Source organism: Mobula hypostoma, chromosome 5 (genome assembly GCF_963921235.1).
Source record: "Mobula hypostoma chromosome 5, sMobHyp1.1, whole genome shotgun sequence".
NCBI classification, from domain to species: Eukaryota; Metazoa; Chordata; class Chondrichthyes; order Myliobatiformes; family Myliobatidae; genus Mobula; species Mobula hypostoma.
The window spans coordinates 61,012,643-61,019,286 of NC_086101.1; positions in this window are offsets into that span (position 1 = coordinate 61,012,643).

Here is a 6,644-nt window from a genome sequence, read left to right on the forward strand (position 1 = left end):
AAGTTTAATACTGTGCATCAGCTAGGAAATAGCATCCCTATTGTAAAGTATGGTGGAGGCAGCATCGTGCTATGGATGCCTTTCAGCAGCAGTAATTGGTAATCTGGTCAGGATTAATGGGAAGATGAATGCTGCTAAATATAGCGAAATCCTGGATTAAAAACCTACTAGTTTTGACCTGAAAGCTTAAACTGGGGTGGATTGATGTCCTTAACTGGCTCAGTCAGAGAGTCCTGACCTTACAATTGAGCATCTGACAAGACCTCAAGACTGCTGTCCACCGCTGCTCCCTAACTAACCTGGCACAGTTTGAGCAATCTTGCAAGGAGGAATGAGAAAATCTTGCTCCATCACAGTGTGCAAAGCTAATAGAGACTTATCCAAAAGGTCTGTAATAGCTGCGAGGGGTTGTTTAACTAAGTACTGAGCACAGTGGGATGAATACTTTTGACACAAGAGGTACTGCAGATGCTGAAAATCTAGAGCAATACATGCCATGTGCTGGAGGAACTCAGCAGGTCAAGCAACATCTATGGCTGGGAATAAACAGCCAATGTTTTGGGCCAGGACCCTTCATCAAGACTGATGAGGGCTCTCAGCCCGAAACATGGACTGTTTATTTGCATCCATAGATGCTGCCTGACTTGCTGAGCTCCTCCAGCACATGGTGAATGCTTTTGAACTGCTGACATTTCAGTTCTTGAATTTTTAGTTTTTCATGATCTACAATTTGCCTTGTTTTTTGGGTTCTACTATGAAAAAAACATGCATGTGATTCACAAATAAAAATTCTCATTTAAATTGATCAAAATCCCTGGTTGTAATACTTATTTATGTGAACAAAGGGTTGGGGGCTGACTGCTTTTCCAAGGCACTGCATATTCAGTGCATAATCTGATGTATTTGGTAATACAAGTTAAGTCTGAGAAGTTTCACCATAACTTCAGAATACAGAATACGTATTTGAGAAATAGAGTCTTCAGTGATCTGCTGGAGCAATAAATTCCCTCTTTCAGAATTCCTGTTGAGCCCTGGAAGGAAAACATGCCCAAATCCAGCACTTAAATCTGTGAAGAAGCAGCAGTGGTACAATTTAGCTTCAAGTCTGATCATTCTAATAAAGAAATATGTGAGAGCTCTTTTGTTTATATGAAAATGTTTAACCTTGTTTTTTGTTTATATGTATACCCAGATGTCCACTTCTAAGAACCACAAAGAAGTTGACTGTGGTAATTTGATCTTCGAGCTAATTAAATTCTGCAGCTATTCACCCAAATTCTGCAAGTCATGACAAATTTGAGAAGGCAAATGAGGAACAAGTTTGCTTTTATTTTCCTTAAATCTAGTGACCACCCAATCACTGCATGTCACATTTCCAACACACTACACGGCACAAAAACACTTTGGTTCCAACATGTTTTGGATAATTTTTAAAATGTAAAATAATTTTTAAACATTTAAATATATATACATAATGATAAATCAGATTCCCTTCCAGGTCCAACACAGCTCTGACCTGCTCTTTGCATATACAATAGCAGCAGCAAGTCCCTCTGTCTGGTCAGCTAAACATTAGTTGTTGGCTGTGTAAAGCACAAAATAATCTTGCTGTTAATTTTATCAACACATGTATTTTCAGGATACAGTTTTACTTCTTTCAAGACCCCAGCTTTCTCCACACCGCCCCTAATTGCTGGAGGCAAATATTTCACAAATTGTTGTGGATTTGAAGCTTTCACCTAGATCACATCTAGCCAGGTCTGGGCCTTTTCTGTCCTTGCACTCTGTGCTATCCCTGCAGTTAGCATGAACCCTCAAGAACTTCTCTATATCATTATTGTGGCTGTGATCACTATCCTATATTATGTAGATCTGGCAGAAATTTGATAGTAGAAGTTGAGGAGAGGTCTGCTAGGTATAATTTTTCTTTGGCCCATTGGGATGAGTACCAGGAGAAAGCTGTGGATATAATAGAAGAGATTAATAGCGAGGGCTCCATAGACCAGGGGTCCCCAACCTTTTTCGCACTGCGGACCAGTTTAATATTGACAAAATTCTTGCGGAACGGCCGACCCGGGAGGGGGGGGGGTGGCGGTGTAGGGTTGCCAACGGACAAGAGTAGCAGTCAAATTCGTTGAGTTGTTGAGCTTACACCGAAAAAGACTACCATGACCATGAAACCTTGCACGGGTGCCTGTGCGCATGCGTGTACGTGCTGATTTTTTCTACACATTGTTTTCGGCGATTCTGTCTGTGGGGGGGTGGGGGTTGGTGTTAATCACGACGGAATATAGGTGATAAATGGCTAATATACTCAATTTATCAATTTTGTTTCTAAAAGGGTTTATCTAATGAATTTAATATTAAACACACAGCGCATATTTTCCTCACAGGAATATAGTGATGTCAATTATCAGGGGAGGACAGGGGAGCTTGAAGTAAGTGCTGAACGAACTTCCAGTAGAAGTGGTAGAGGCAGGTTCAATATTATCATTTAAAGAAGAATTGGATAGGTATATGAACAGGAGAGGAATGGAGGGTTACGGGCTGAGTGCAGGTCGGTGGGACTAGGTGAGAGTAGCGTTCGGCATGGACTAGAAGGGTCGAGATGGCCTGTTTCCGTGCTGTAATTGTTATATGGTTATATAAGTCACTTATAAGTCAATAGCATCATAACATTTTAAGTAACATCTGGATATTAAACACACAGCACATATTTTCCCTGTATGAACATATAAAATCATTGCAACACACCAATATCGCTGAATCAGTGGGAGCCCTGGGCTTGTTTCCCTGCAACAAGATGGTCGTATTGAGGGGTGATGGGAGACAGCGATACTCGTATGAGGTTCCTTATGTCCAGTCTATTCCGCAATTTAGTTTTTGTTGCATTCATTGCAGGGATATGTTGGAAATGGAAGCAACGTTTTCAGTGCTTTCGTGGCTATCTCAGGATATTCAGCCTTGACTTTGATCCAGAATGCCGGCAGAAATGTTATATCAAACATACTTTTCAGCCCGCCATCATTTGCAAGCTCAAGGAGTTGATCTCCTTCCCGCGCTGACATGGATGACGTGCGGGTAATGACCTCGTGTGTGTTCAAGCTCAACAGTGGGCGTGACAGGCAATGAGGAAAGGTGCCGCTGACTCATATCGCCAAATCATATCGTTTCCTTGCGGCCCAGTAGCACATGCTTTGCGGCCTGGTACTGGTCCGCGGCCCGGTGGTTGGGGACCGCTGCCATTAACGATTGGAATGAATTCCTCTGTTCTATAATTCATAAAGTTGCTCAGTTGACTATTGCGCTATGGAATGTACTTAAGGCTTGAGCATTAGTTCCATGGTGGAATAAAAATTGTGATATAGCAGTAAGAAACAGAAATAGAGATTACAGGAAATTGAGAAAGTACCCAGCGTTAGATAATGTTATGGAGTATAAAAAGGATAGAGCAGTAGCAAGGAGAGTAATTAAAAATGCAAAGAGGGATAGTTGGAGAAGATTTTGTGGAACCCTGGGCCCTGAGACATCTATAAAGCAGCTATGGACGATCATTCACAGAATGTCAGGGATATATAGGTAACCATCTACCCCAGCTTTGCTGGAAGGAGATATTGAAGCTGTAACCAATAAGGAAAAGGCTGATATGTTTATAGAGGTGTTCCAAGTGTTACACAGTTCTGGAGAGTTAGGTGATTTGAGAAAGGAAATTATGTTAAAGGAAAGTTGGAAGTTAGACAAGAGTTTGGATGATAATAGCTCCATAAATTTGTTTTTCTCCCTTCAGGAATTGCAGGAAGCTGACCAATCAGGTTCAAACACTTCTCCTGGTAGGGATGGACTGTGTTATGAATTGCTTAAGCATTTAGATGACTCTGTAGTAATAGAAATTCTAGCTTTGTTTAATTCAGTGTGGAAAGAAGGAAAATTACCAGTAGAATGGAAGCATGCGGTGGTAGTTCCAGTTTTAAAGCCAGGTAAGGACGCGTCTAGTCCTAGTTCACATCGGCCTATAGCTTTAACGTCAGTGCTTTGTAAAACTATGGAATGAATGGTCACCAACAGACTTGTTTATCTTTTTGGAAAATAAGGGACATTTTGCTGCCAATCAAAATGGTTTTAGAACTGGAAGATCAGCAATGGAATCTGTTGCCCTTTTAGATCATGATATTAAAAATGCATTTCAAAATAGAGAAGTAATGGTAAGTGTATTTCTAGATATTGAAAGAGCATATGACTCACTATGGAAGGATGGCTTATTAATTAAACTCTATGATACGGGAATTAGAGGTAGAATGTTTAATTGGATCAAAGATTTCCTTAAGGAAAGGACAATTCAAGTAAGAATAGGCGGAACAATCTCCAGGTCAGTTAAAATAGGTAAAGGTACCCCCTCAAGGAAGTGTCATTAGTCCAGTTCTTTTTAATATCATAATAAGTGATATCTTTGATCAGGTAGGGACAGGATTTGGCAAATCATTGTTTGCAGACGATGGTGCAATCTGGAAAAGAGGAAGAAACATTAAGTATATATTAATGCATGTACAAAAGGCTTTAAGATCAGTTGAAAACTGGGCTAATAAATGGGGTTTCTGGATTTCTGCTTCTAAGTCCAAGTACATTATTTTTGGCTTTAGAAGAAAGATTCTTGATTGTGAATTGTATCTATATGATTCTTCACTAGAAAGATTCATGGTATTCAAGTTTTTAGGTGTCTGGTTGGATGAAAGACTTACTTGGAGGGTTCATATAGATAAAACAATTGTGTGAGAAAGTTTTAAATGTTATGAGAAGTATTGCTGGATGCAACTGGGGAGCAGGACGGGAAACTATGTACTTAATATATCTAGCTATGATTAGATCAGTTATAGATTATGATTGTATTGTTCATGTTTCCGCTGCTACGGCAGTGCTTGGAAAACTAGACACTGTGCAGTCCAAAGCACTTAGACTCTGTTGTGGAGCTTTTAGAACAACATCAGTCCCGCCATTATGTGTGGAGATGGGAGAAGTGCCTCTGCTTTTAAGGTGAATTCAGTTGGGCCTGCAATATTGGGTAAAACTAAATGGATTCAATCACAGCTGTCCATCAAAGTGTCTTTTGCAGGGGAAGTCGGGGCGCCAAAGTAAAATTAAAACATACCCGTTTTTAGATTTGGTTAATAACTGGGCTATGAAATTGAAACTGACTGTGGAAGACATAGCTGGCCAAATTTGCCTGCCACCAGTCCCTTTTTGGCTCTTTCCAGAACCAGAAGTAGACCTATTCCTCCTTCTTCAGCTTAAAGGAAGCAGTGCAATTTCATCAGCGTTGATCACAAATGAATATTTAAATAATAAATGGGGATCTTATCTGAAGATTTTTACTGATGGCCCAGTGGACCCAGAGAGCAGTAGGGCAGGATTTGGGTTGTATGTGTCTCAACTTGGAGTTAAGATTGGTCACCGGGTTTCAGGTGGTGCTTCTGTCTTTGCAGCAGAGTTATTAGCAATCCTCTGGGCCTTATGGTGGATAGAAGACTCTTGACCATGTAGGGTTATCATCTGTTCGGATTCTGCTGCTGCCTAAGAGTCTATAAAAGGGAGTAAATCTAAAGCTTGTCCTGACATAGTTATTGTGTTGTTTAGAGTAGGGAAGATGGGTTGTGCAGTTAGATTTTCATGGATACCTGGGCATGCTGGGGTGGAGGGAAATGAAATTGTGGATGGCATTGTAAGTCTTCCTTACAGTGCAGGCAAGTAGAAATTAGAGTTCCCCTAGGCAGAGCAAAATTGAGAAGTAGGATTAAAAAAGGTATAGAGAAGAAGTGGCAGGAGGATTGGAAAAATGAATTAAGGGGCAGCATTATTTTTCTAGTCACCCACTAGTTAAAAAGGTCTCAGACTGTTACCTTTTAAATCGTAGAGATATGGTGAAATTTACAAGACTTAGGTTGCGGCATTGTGGGCTAAACTATTATTTAAGGATAATAGGAAAACATCCTACTGGAGTATTTGACTGTGGTAGTCCGGAGACAGTCCAGAGACAGTCCAGCATATTTGCTGAGCTATAATCGATACAAAATTGAAAGAAGCATGTTGTTCAAGAGGCTACCTGGCTTAAATTTATGTTGGTTTTCTATTAAATCTTTGTTTGGCCATCAAGAGAATCAACATCTGATTGAAGAGTTTATCATTCAGTTTATACGTGAGATGAGGTCGAGAATTTGAGTTCCTTGAAGTTCTGTAGTTAATTATACATCCTGTGGAGGACTGTAATACGCCTAGATGCGTCTAAGCAGCCGGAAATAGAAGAAGAAGAAGAAGAAGAAGGAGAAGAAGAAGAAGGAGGAGAAGAAGAAGAAGAAGAAGAAGAAGAAGAAGAAGAAGGAGGAGGAGGAGGAGGAGGAGGAGGAGGAGGAGGAGGAGGGAAGAAGAAGAAGAAGAAGGAGAAGAAGAATCCTTTCATTGTTTACAAATGTCTCTGATATTCTTGCAGGCAGGTGTTTGTTAGAGCGGTTGGGGAGGGTTTAAACTAATTTGGCAAGAGGTGGGAACCAGAGTGAAGGGACTCAGGATAGGCCAGATGGTTAAAAAAAAAGCAAAAATAGCATACAGTCAGACTGTCAGGAAGGGCAGAGGCAAATGATAGGACAAAATTGCAG